The sequence below is a fragment of the Cibotium barometz genome, chromosome 44, assembly GCF_041138505.1.
Source record: "Cibotium barometz isolate CiBa-2024 chromosome 44, ASM4113850v1, whole genome shotgun sequence".
Taxonomy (NCBI): Eukaryota; Viridiplantae; Streptophyta; class Polypodiopsida; order Cyatheales; family Cibotiaceae; genus Cibotium; species Cibotium barometz.
Window position 1 is genome coordinate 1,863,745 of NC_141089.1, and position 14,015 is coordinate 1,877,759.

Genomic DNA, 14,015 nt, shown 5'->3' on the forward strand with positions numbered 1-14,015 from the left:
TGGTTCCAGTCTTTAAACTCTTTCACATCTGCAGGCAGTCGGATTTATATCCGGTATCTCTGGTGCCTCTTCATGTTCACCTTCTATGTAGTCCCAATAGCCTTTTCCCATCAGGAAATTTGTTAACCTAAACCTCCAAGCATGGAAGTTATTCTTGTCCAGCTTCTCAGCCACAATCTGTGTTATGCCATCATTAGACATCTTGCCAAACACACAATTTCACCAGAAACTGCACTCTGGTTTTTCCTGCACAAATGCTGTATTTTCTGCACAGCGGTACTGTAGTACTCAAATGTCACAACCAGTGACTTCAATGTGCATACATACACCCAATGGCAACTGTAGACCTCTTTGCAGCACCCACAGTGTCTGCACAGTCAATCTGTCTTCCTGCAGTTCTTAAAACAGAGTTCTGCAGAGAACGATGACTTACCCGCAGTGCTCGAAATCGCCTGCTTTCTGAAGAACGGAGGTCCAGACGCGCCCGAAACGCGTTTTCGGCCCGAAAAATACAGTTCGTAGGACTATATAGTTGCCCTATAGCTTTACTCCCGCGAAGAAAGCTCCTCAATCAGAGATCGTTTGCCGGTGCCTCCCGTAGAGCTCCCGACAAGGGTGTAGTCACCAACACAATAGGGAAGAGTAGTTGAAGCTCTTACCCTCGTACCGCTTCCTGTGGTTCTCTTGCTTGCAGCTCAACCCTTAGCACGAACCAGGCTCTGATACCATGAAAAGATGCAGGGGGGAAGAGAGCTTGAGCTCTTGCAAGCACACACACACACTCACAAACCCTAATAGAGAACACACAATATGAAAGGTACTCAACCAATACATACACGGGTTCTCTATAGTGTGAACCCGACTAAATGAGCTGGCGCTATAACTATGCCAGTCTCTAGAATGGCTGTCACACAGCCTGTCATCCCACTGGCCGCATATCACCCAAGATCTCACCAACCATGCCAGTGGTGTAAGTGTGGGGCCTATCCCCCAGGCGGGTCATCAGTGTCCACCGCCTCACTAGAGCTCGATATCTCAACACGGGAGGCACTGGCAAACGATCTCTGATTGAGGAGCCTTGGGCAATATTTTCTGGGCCAAAAACGCATTTCAGGCATGTCTGGACCTCCGTTTTTCAAAAAGCAGGCGATTTCGAGCACTGCGAGTAAGTCATCGATTCTCTGCAGAACTCTATTTTAAGGATTGCAGGAAGACAGATTGACTGTGCAGACACAGTGGGTGCTGCAATAGTTGCCATTGGGTGTATGTATGCATATTGAAGTCACTGGTTGTGACATTTGAGAGTACTACAGTACTGCTGCAGAAAATACACCAGTTTGTGTAGGACAAACCAGAGTGCTATTTCTAGTAAAATTGTGTGTTTACCAAGATGTCAAATGATGGGATAACCCAAATTGTGGCTGAGAAACTTGATAAGAATAACTTCCATGCTTGGAGGTTTAGGTTGACGAATTTCCTAATGGGAAAGGGCTATTGGGACTACATAGAAGGTGAGCATGAAGAGACACCGAAGATACCGGATATAAATCCGGCTGCTGCAGATGTGAAAGAGTTTAAAGACTAGAACCAAGGAGCTAGGAAGGTTATGTATTGGCTATCCATTAGTATACATGACACCATGATTGGGCACATTCAGGATGCCAAGTCCCCCAAGGAGGCATGGGACACCTTGGTTAAACTCTATGAAACAAATACCAAGGCTGTAAGATTCCTCCCCCAACCCCTTTTTGATGTCTAGTATCTTCCCCTGTAATCAACCCTCTTCAGAAATATAAAGACCCTGTTGCTAACTATTTTAGCCTAGAGAGAGAAAAATTATTCTAGAGAGAGAATATTCAGATTTTGAATATTTTTGGATAGAAAAATATCTCTTATAATTCAGATGAGTTCCTCTGAAACAGAAATTCAAAAAGAATTTTCCAATGTGCAATTGGAATTAATTGGAAATAGGTATAAAGAACCTTAGTCTGAGGGTCTAGATTTTCAGAAATCTTTAGACTATGGTCCAATTAAGGTTCCTATGGACCAATAGCATCAATCCATGTGTAGGGAAGAGATAAATCCAAATTTGTAAAAAGAAGATACCCAAAAATGAGTAAATGCTCACATAAGATGAAGAGTTGAAAATGTACAAGGTTTATTAGTAAAAAAAACTATGAGCAATATTAAAATGATTCCATTATGACACATATGTAAGGAAGGGGAGTTCTTTAAAGGAGGTGCATATTTCACATGCTTGAATGAGTTTTAAACTCATAAAAATTGAGATATTTCATCTCTCCTCTCTCCTCATTTAAGTCTAGTTCCAAAAAGTTAGCTTAACTGACCTAAAAATGGTCAAATATTGACCAAACTGATTTAGAAAATTCTAGAATCAGTTTGTTTGGTTAGGAGCTCAATTTTTCCTATAAATAGAAGCCTCCCCCTTGTTGAAAAAGATATAGTGTTTATGCATCGTTACTCTACTCCACCTAAGCCAAGAACTATGAATTCATTTAATAATTCACTAGTTTTTGGAGCTTCCCTCTTTCTTCAATCCCCATTAGTGGCTCCATCAACATACTTAACCAATTGATTGGTTGGGGGCCTCTACCGTGAACAAAGAATCAAGCAAGTTGTAAGGTAATTAGTGAATATTGATCTTTCTATAATTTCTCAATGTTTCTCTCTTCTCAACCTCTCTCAAGCTTGAGAAGTTTAATTGGTATGGTTTTTTTTTAATGCTATTGAAGTTTGAATAGTAGTGAAGAGTTACATAATGCTATTGAAGTTAATTTTCATTTATGTTTAAATTCTAATGATTTTTATGTAAATTCTCTCTCTCACTCAAGAAATGGTCATACTCATGACCCGTTCTCAATCCAAATCAAGCTTTTCATAAAGCTTTTCCTTAACCCAAGATTAAGCTATGCTTGAGGCCAAATTAATGGCTTTTTTCTATGCTTTTAGTTTATGTATATTAATGATTCAATCCATTATGGATTAATAATCCAATTAGAGATTATTTTAATTATTTCCTTAATGATAAGCATTATCCCTTAGAAATATTGAGATTTATCAGTCATAACAGCGGAGCTATGGTAAAATTTTTATAAAAATTATGCATGAAATAATCTCATTCAAAGCATAAAAAGAGGACTTCCTACCATATTCTAGGAATTATCATCCTAGATTAATTGAAAGAATCTCATTATAATCATGGAGAAATTAAATTTTAATATCATGCATAAATGATAAGTTTTTATATCAAAAGTGTTATTTTTACCATTTTTATTTCATGCATAGAAGTATGCATAATGGATAAATTTTTATATCAAAAGTGTTATTTTTATCATTTTTATTTTCATGCATAGAAGTATGCATAATGGATAAATTTTTATATAAAAGTGTTATTTTTATCATTTTTATTTTCATGCATAGAAGTATGCATAAAGGATAAATTTTTATATCAAAAGTGTTATTTTTATCATTTTTATTTTCATGCATAGAAGTATGCATAAAGGATAAATTTTTATATTAAAAGTGTTACTTTTATCATTTTTAATTTTCATGCATAGAAGTATGCATAAAGGAAAATTTTTTATATCAAAAGTGTTACTTTTATCATTTTTATTTTTCATGCATAGAAGTATGCATAAAGAAAAAAAATTTATATCAAAAGTGTTACTTTTATCATTTTTAATTTTCATGCATAGAAGTGTGCATAAAGGAAAATTTTTTATATCAAAAGTGTTACTTTTATCATTTTTAATTTTCATGCATAGAAGTATGCATAAAGGAAAATTTTTATATCAAAAGTGTTACTTTTATCATTTTTAATTTTCATGCATAGAAGTATGCATAAAAGATATTCTTTTTATACTAAAAGTGTGATTTTCCTCATAAATGGATTTTATGCTTAACTTAGATGCATAAGAGAAATTCTTTTATTCTAAAAGTGTAATTCCCTACCAAATTGAAATTATGCATAAGAAGATGCATAAAAGATTGATTTTAATTTCGAAAGTGTTAGTCTCCTTAAATGGAATTTATGTATAAATAAATGTGTAGAGAAATCTTATATCAAATATAAGAATTCTCTTTTTAAAAAAAAAAAAGATATGAAATGTGAAAAGATGTGATAAGATGTGTATAGATGTGAATGTGGAATGTGGATGTGGACGTATGTATGTATGTGGATGTAGATGTGGATGTATAGATGTGAATGGGAATGTGGATGTGGATGTATGTGAATGTGGATGTAGATGTGAATGTATAGATGTATGTGAATGTGGATGTAGATGTGAATGTATAGATGTGAATGTATAGATGTATGTGAATGTGGATATAGATGTGAATGTGGAATGTGGAATGTGGATGGATGTATGTATGTGGATGTAGATGTGGATGTATAGATGTGAATGGGAATGTGGATGTGGATGTATGTATGTATGTGGATGTGGATGTATGAATGAGGACGTGATAGTGGATGTATGCATGTGGGTGTGGATGTATGGATGTGGATATGGATGTGTATGTATGAATGTGGATACGGGATGTTGGAGAGACGGAAAACTCTCTCACTTGTAGCAAGAGTAGTATGATCCACACTTAGCTCAATCCAATGGGATTTGCATCCCTTTCCGAGCTAGGGATTCAACCCGTACCGGTGCACAAAAGCTTATCCAATTAATGGAGAGAATGCTTAGAAAACTACTACTATTGACATAGACTCAACACACACTCAAGCTCAATCTTGCCATACTCATTCACTCATCATCCCACTCCTTCATGCATCCAAAACAAGAAGAAAGCTAAGCTATTGCATACACAAGCTCAAAGCATCCTTCATTCTCAAGCTCTTACTCCCTAGCATGCACACAAACCTTGAAGCTATCAACAAAGAAACATGCATACTAGAGAATTGACAAAAGAAGAGAGACAAATATCAACTCATTGTATTGAATTAACAAGAAAGAATAGAACTTACAACAATGTTGATGGGGAGTGAGAAGAGCTTGCACCTCTATGGAAGAAGAGGGAGAGCTAGTCTCAAGAGAGCTCAAACATGAGTTTGCCCAATGTGTCCATGCTCTCAAATGAGCCACCTTTTATACAAAAATTCTAGAACTCTCATAAGTTCCCATGTGGGATTATTGTGAAGCCCTCTCCCACATTCATCTACAAAGTGGAACTCTTTACAAGAGCCCTAAGTATCTTTTTTGTTGCTTCCTTGTATTGATCTTCATTTGCATGCAACACTCCCCCCTTCCTATTTTGCGCACGTCCTCGAGCGCGATAGTAGCAAGAGCTGCAACAAAAAACAATTGATACATTGAAGTCTTTTATTGAAAAAGAAAAAGAAAAGAAAAGAAAAGAAAAATCAGCAATGATGATTTCACACGTGAGCATACAAGTGCAAGGCTGATTAAAGTTTTAATGAGTACTAAAATAGGTGAGTAAAGACTAGTCAAAGTGAGACTTAAGTGGTAGATAATGCTATGCAAAGGCAAGTGTGCTTTGTACACCGCCGGTTATGACCGCAGTCTCAATGTCCTACAAGTATGTAAGTTATTCCTAAGTGGCATACCTACTCCTAAATATGAGCAAAGGTGATTGGAACTCTCGTTTTTTTTTCTTTTTTTTGTTTTTTTTTGTTTTTTTTTGTTTTTTTATATAAAACTAATAAATTTCGTACCAAATATAAAAAATATGAATTTACTAATTATGCATCATTTACAAAACTTCTAAAAAATAAAAATAAAAAATGCAAGCTTCTTTATTATGCAAAAATTTAAATGATGAACAATGGTTTCAAAATACAAAAATAAAAATTGTTTTTTCTTTTTTTTAAAAAAAAATTTTGTTTTGTTTTGTTTTTGTTTTTGTCCTTTTTTTTTAATAACAAAAAGTTAAAACATAAAAATCAATCTAAGTATGCTAAAAATTACAGAAATGAAAAAATAAAAATTATGCAAATAATATGGACTCCTAAAAAATTTTTTATTTTTTTTCTTTCTTCTCTCTATTTTTTTTAATATTTAATTGTTTTCTTTTTTCCCCTTTTTTTATTCTTTTTTTAAAATATATATATATATATATATTTATTTATTGTTTTATTGTTTTATTTTTTTTTAAAAAATTTACAAAAATCATGAAAATTTAAAAAAAATTAAAAAAATTAAAAAAAATTAAAAAAAATAAAAATCCCACCAACCTTATCTTTCGCTCGCCGTTCGCCAGATTTGCCGCTGGCGCACGTGGTCGTCTTCAACGCGCCTTCGCCTTCTACACCCCACCGCCTTCTCAAGCTCTCACCACCCCTTTGCTGCTCACCGCCGGCCCCTTTCACCTGAGTCGGCAGCTGCGTCTTCGCCTCTACAGCCAGCCAGCTTCTCCGCCTCTTGCCGGTCGCCTCCACACCAACGTCAGCCCTCACTGGCCGCCTCCAGTTGCTTCAGCCCGCCTACGCCTCTGTTTCAGACGCCGTCAGCTTTTTCGCCTCTCCCTTCGACTTCTGCTGTGGCCCGTCACCACCGCCTTCGCACCGGCCAGTTCAAGTTTTTTTTGTTTTATTTTTTTTTAATTTTTCCTTCTGCGCTCGCTTTACGGCAGCAGCAGCCGCCGCTTGCCACCTCCTCGCCTCCTTGCTTTCACTTGGCAGCCTCAACTCCCTTAGCTCTGCAGCAGGCGCCTCTGCAGGCAGCGCCTTTCGCTTAGCCAGGCGACCAGCTGGCCTTCGTTTCCTTTCACGTAAGTGTATAATATATATATATATATATATATATATATATAAGCTGCCTTCTGCTGTCAACGTTTCTACGCTTCCCACTTCTACTCCAACTCCTTCGTCTGCAGGCTGCGCTCAATGCAGCGCTCAATACAAGCTGCGCTCAATGCAGCTGCCACGTCAGAAGTATAAATATAGTGTGTATATAAATGTACTCTTCCTCGCTATAAGCCGGCCGCCCACTCCAACTCGCCGCCCACAGCCAATGTATATATATGTGAATATATAGATATAGATATATATATATATATATATCTATTTATTTTTCTTTGCTGCGATTATGGAAATGCCTCCCCACACGATAACAACACAACAAAACATCAAAAGAAAGGTCGCCTCCAACACTTCCTATCTCCTTTCTCTTTCCCTCTCTCCTCTCATCCTTAAGCAGACTTCTTGCTTGGGAGTCTATGGGGCTTGCATAAGCTATGGAAGAGCTTAGCAACGCACCTCTTTTCTTTTTATTTATTTATACTAATTACATGTTAACGAAAAGCATGAAAGAATGAAATGACAAAAAACAATGAAGGTAAGCATAATGAACGGTACTTGAAAAAGCATAAAAGCAATGAAACATAAAAAAAATAATGCGGGAGAAACCTCAACCGCTCAATGGTTAACCTTATCCACTCACACCGGGATCACACACCCAAACTTAACCTAATCACTCAATGGTTTTGCAACCAAAAGAGGAAATAGTGGTGGTTTCCACACACTCTCAACCGGATTTGAGTCTTCTCCCCGGCAGCGGCGCCAATGGAGAGACGGAAAACTCTCTCACTTGTAGCAAGAGTAGTATGATCCACACTTAGCTCAATCCAATGGGATTTGCATCCCTTTCGGAGCTAGGGATTCAACCCGTACCGGTGCACAAAAGCTTATCCAATTAATGGAGAGAATGCTTAGAAAACTACTACTATTGACATAGACTCAACACACACCGAAGCTCAATCTTGCCATACTCATTCACTCATCATCCCACTCCTTCATGCATCCAAAACAAGAAGAAAGCTAAGCTATTGCATACACAAGCTCAAAGCATCCTTCATTCTCAAGCTCTTACTCCCTAGCATGCACACAAACCTTGAAGCTATCAACAAAGAAACATGCATACTAGAGAATTGACAAAAGAAGAGAGACAAATATCAACTCATTGTATTGAATTAACAAGAAAGAATAGAACTTACAACAATGTTGATGGGGAGTGAGAAGAGCTTGCACCTCTATGGAAGAAGAGGGAGAGTATATTTTCATAAATTTTTATGACTCCTAACACCTAGCTCATATCTAAGAGGTTACTACCACTAGGGATAACTAATATACCTTGAAAACATAAGTACTTAGCATACTCCATTGGTATATATCCTACACTGTCTTTAAATAGAAATATCTTTTACTAAGTCTTCTAAGACTCTAGAACTCACTCACCATATTTTAACAACTAATCAAAAACTTAAACCAGCCAACATTGTGTGAACATGCAAACCATATATTCGAAAGATAAGAGCACAAAAAGAAGTAGAGATTAAGATTTGAATACACCTGTTGTAGTGCCCTGTTGATGTTGTTCGTTTGCAGTGATGAATTGCTGATTTTGGTGCAGATTGCTCCTCCTTGATCTTTGTAGGCGTAGCATGTCTCCCCCCTTCCTAATTTGTTTGCACGATAGGTGGACTATTGGGGCGTGTTTGGATGCTTTTGTTTTTTACGGAGATCTCTGCAAAATTTTTATTAACAAACACGAAAAGAAAAGAAAAAAATAAAATTTGCCATTGGTGCCAAACACCGAATATAGCCGAGGGGAAAAACCCAGTGGGAGAAAAGTGCCCTGGCTTGTCGATCTTATTGTGGAGTCGTTTTTACTTACCCTTACGCTGGTGGTGGATATTATCTCAAAAAGAACATAATTCTCAAAAGGCATATTGAACCACACTATTCAAACATTGATCTACCAAAGAGCTTCATTTGTAGTGTTAATGCCTTATCTTTGGTTTTAGGTATGTCCTTCTTGGGTGGGAATTTCATCAATTGTCGAGGAATTTGAGCAAGATAAGAGGATTTAGGCATTGGAGTACCAGAATCTATGCTCAAATGAGACTCCTTTGGACTTGCCTTAGGTACACCAGTTGATGGTTGAATTGTGAAACAAGGAGAAATAGGGACAACAGGTGTCTCAATACATGTTTTAGGAAGATCAACACAAGTTGTTTTGTGGGTGCTATCAGAAACAAGGAGAAATAGGGACAACAGGTGTCTCAATACATGTTTTAGGAAGATCAACACAAGTTGTTTTGTGGGTGCTATCACAGCCACCTTTCCTTTCTTGAAGAGTTTGTGTTGATTTCTTTTGTACCCACTGATATGGAAAATTAAGGGAGGCTCTTGGAACCTTTCTGAAACACTCTTTTACCTTTAGCAATCCATGGCATTTTGGAAGCCAAATTGATGTTGCACCCTCATAATAGCCTTGTGCTTTGAGCACCTGTTTTGGGACCCATCGAGTAACAATCCGAGGTTTGGGCTTGGAAATGATGTGCTTCTTAAGAGGCTTAGCAACTGGACTAGATGGTACAAGTTTGTACGCAGCTTTGGGTAGCCACATTGATAATTCCTTCTTACCTGGCCTTCTTTGAGCAGCAACTAGAGTAGTCTTCTTACTGGCGTGTTTTCTGAGCGGGTCTTCTTACTGGCGTGTTTTCTTCCTCATGAGAAGATATGCCTTTACCCAGTTTTTGGCTTGCCTCTCAGAGGTCCTTTTCTTAGAACACCTCATACCACTGAGATAGGCGCAGCAATAACCCATAGAATCATTCCCATAGATGAGTTACCTTATACTTGTGCAGCTTGTGAGGACTGCTTTTGTGACCATATGATGGACGGGCTTATGGAAGTGTAAAGAGTTCCTCTATCTTTACTGTATAAGTTCCGAGAATGAATAAAGTTTAAATCTTGTTCGTATTTTGAATCTTGCTCTCTTTAAGACTTATCTTGGTGGTTAATCTTGATTAAAATTTTTCTCTAAGTCTCATATTCATGCATCTTGCGAAATTATCCCAGTTTGCGAGATGAGGACATCTCGCATTTTTTTAAGTGGGGTAGAATGTAAGATTCCTCCCCCACCCCCTTTTTGATGTCTAGTATCTTTCCCTGTAATCAATCCCTCTTCAGAAATATAAAGACCTTGTTTCTATCTGTTTTAGCCTAGAGAGAGAAAAATATTCTAGAGAGAGAATATTCAGATTTTGAATATTTTTGGATAGAAAAATATCTCTTCTAATTCAGATGAGTTCCCCTGAAACAGAAATTCAAAAAGAATTTTCCAATGTGCAATTGGAATTAATTGAAAATAGCTATAAAGAACCTTAGCCTAAGGGTCTAGATTTTCAGAAATCTTTAGACTATGGTCCAATTAAGGTTCCTATGGGCCAATAGCATCAATCCATGTGTAGGGAGGAGATAAATCCAATTTGAAAAAGAAGATACCCAAAAATGAGTAAATGCTCACATAAGATGAAGAGTTGAAAATGTACAAGGTTTATTAGTAAAAAATTATGAGCAATATTAAAAGTATGACATATGTAAGGAAGAGGAGTTCTTTAAAGGAGGTGCATATTTCACATAAGATGAAGAGTTGAAAATGTACAAGGTTTATTAGTAAAAAATTATGAGCAATATTAAAAGTATGACATATGTAAGGAAGAGGAGTTCTTTAAAGGAGGTGCATATTTCACATAAGATGAAGAGTTGAAAATGTACAAGGTTTATTAGTAAAAAACTATGAGCAATATTAAAAATATGACATATGTAAGGAAGGGGAGTTCTTTAAAGGAGGTGCATATTTCACATGCTTGAATGAGTTTTAAACTCATAAAAATTGAGATATTTCATCTCTCCTCTCTCCTCATTTAAGTCTAGTTCCAAAAAGTTAGCTTAACTGACCTAAAAATGGTCAAATATTGACCAAACTGATTTAGAAAATTCTAGAATCAGTTTGTTTGGTTAGGAGCTCAATTTTTCCTATAAATAGAACCTCCCCCTTGTTGAAAAATATATAGTGTTTATGCATCGTTACTCTACTCCACCTAAGCCAAGAACTGTGAATTCATTTAATAATTCACTAGTTTTTTGGAGCTTCCCTCTTTCTTCAATCCCCATTAGTGGCTCCATCAACATACTTAACCAATTGATTGGTTGGGGGCCTCTACCGTGAACAAAGAATCAAGCAAATTGTAAGGTAATTAGTAAATATTGTTCTTTTCTATAATTTCTCAATGTTTCTCTCTTCTCAACCCCTCTCAAGCTTGAGAAGCTTAATTGGTATGGTTTTTTTTAAATGCTATTGAAGTTAATTGGTGAATAGTAGTGAAGAGTTACATAATTTAATAATTTTCATTTATGTTTAAATTCTATAATGGTTTTTATGTAATTTCTCTCTCTCACTCAAGAAATGGTCATACTCATGACCCATTCTCAATCCAAATCAAGCTTTTCATAAAGCTTTTCCTTAACCCAAGACTAAGCTATGCTTGAGAATGGGTCATACTCATGACCCATTCTCAATCCAAATCAAGCTTTTCATAAAGCTTTTCCTTAACCCAAGACTAAGCTATGCTTGAGGCCAAATTAATGGCTTTTTTCTATGCTTTTAGTTTATGAATATTGATGATTCAATCCATTATGGATTAATAATCCAATTAGAGATCATTTTAATTATTTCCTTAATGATAAGCATTATCCCTTAGAAAAATTGAGATTTATCAGTCATAGCAGCGGAGCTATGGCAAAATTTTTATAAAAATTATGCATAAAATAATCTCATTCAAAGCATAAAAAGAGGACTTCCTACCATATTCTAGGAATTATCATCCTAGATTAATTGAAAGAATTTCATTACAATCATGGAGAAATTGAATTTTAATATTAGGCATAATGGATAAATTTTTATATCAAAAGTGTTATTTTTACCATTTTTATTTCATGCATAGAAGTATGCATAATGGATAAATTTTTATATCAAAAGTGTTATTTTTACCATTTTTATTTCATGCATAGAAGTATGCATAATGGATAAATTTTTATATCAAAAGTGTTATTTTTACCATTTTTATTTCATGCATAGAAGTATGCATAATGGATAAATTTTTATAACAAAAGTGTTATTTTTACCATTTTTATTTCATGCATAGAAGTATGCATAATGGAAAAATTTTTATATCAAAAGTGTTACTTTTATCATATTGGATTTCATGCATAGAGGTATGCATAAAAGTTGATTATTTTATTATAAAAGTGTGACTTTTATCATAATTAAATTTCATGCATATAGGTATGCATAAAAGATATTCTTTTTATACTAAAAGTGTGATTTTTCCTCATAAATGGATTTTATGCTTAACTTAGATACATAAGAGAAATTTTTTTATTCTAAAAGTGTAATTCCTACCAAATTGAATTTATGCATAAGAAGATGCATAAAAGATTGATTTTTTAATTCAAAAGTGTCATTCTCATCTAAATTGAATTTATGTATAGAAAAATACATAAAAGATTAAAATTTAATTCAAAAGTGTCATTTTCATTAAAAAAGAATTTATGCATAGGAAGATGCATAAAATATTGATTTTTACTTTGAAAGTATTAATCTCCTTAAATAGAATTTATTCATAAATAAATGTGTAAAGAAATCTTATATCAAATGTAAGAATTCTCTTGTATTCTATAAATAGATAAGAGATGTGATAGGATGTGATAAGAGGTGTGATAAGATGCTTATGAAATAAGTTAGGAGGTGATAAGAGATGTGATAAGAGGTGTGATAAGAGGTGATAAGATGCTTATGAAATAAGTTAGGAGGTGATAAGATGAATTAAGATGTGTATGGGGGGATGAGGTAAGAAGTGTATGTGATAGGATAAGATGTATATGGGTTGTGATAGGGCGAGAATGGATGTGATGTAAAAGATTAGATGTGACGGTATATGGGGTAATATAAATGGGAATGTGGAATGTGGATGTATAGATGTGGATGTATGTGAATGTGAATGTAGATGTGGATGTATAGATGTGAATGGATGTGGATGTATAGATGTGAATGGGAATGTGGATGTGGATGTATGTGAATGTGGATGTAGATGTGGATGTATAGATGTGAATGTGGAATGTGGATGTGGATGTATGTGAATGTGGATGTAGATGTGGATGTATAGATGTGAATGGGAATGGGGATGTGGATGTATGTGAATGTGAATGTAGATGTGGATGTATAGATGTGAATGTGGAATGTGGATGTATAGATGTGGATGTATGGGAATGTGGATGTGGATGTATGTGAATGTGAATGTGGATGCGGATGTATGTATGTATGTGGATGTAGATGTGGATGCATGGATGTGTATGTATGAATGTGGATATGGGATGTGGATGTATAAATGAGGATGTGAAAATGGAGGTAAGCATGTAGATGTGGATGTATGGATGTGAATGTGGATGTATGTGAATGTGAATGTAGATGTGGATGTATAGATGTGAATGTGGAATGTGGATGTATAGATGTGGATGTATGGGAATGTGGATGTGGATGTATGTGAATGTGAATGTGGATGCGGATGTATGTATGTATGTGGATGTAGATGTGGATGTATGGATGTGTATGTATGAATGTGGATATGGGATGTGGATGTATAAATGAGGATGTGAAAATGGAGGTAAGCATGTAGATGTGGATGTATGGATGTGAATGTGGATGTGGATGTGGATGTGGATGTATGGATGTGGATATGGATGTGTATGTATGAATGTGGATATAGGATGTGGATGTATAAATGAAGATGTGAAAATGGAGATAAGCATGTAGATGTGGATGTATGGATGTGAATGTGGATATGGATGTGGATGTATGGATGTGGATATGGATGTGAATATATGATATGTGATGTGAAGGAATTTGAAGTGAAGAGATGGAAAATGAGGTGATTGGATGAGTACACATATAAATGGAATGTGGAATAAGTAATGTGGATTAATGAGGAACAATGTGGAAAAATGAGAGTTAATATAGAAACTGTATTTGTAAACTGTTTGTAAATGCTGTTTGTAAATGGCTGTTTTATGTCAAGAATGCTGGGGAAGCATTTTGACCGTCTTGTGATTAAGGTCGTGGAGACCTAACTGATAAAGTTGCAACTGCTGACGGAGAGTCAATGGAGGACGTCTCGCGTAGCAAGGT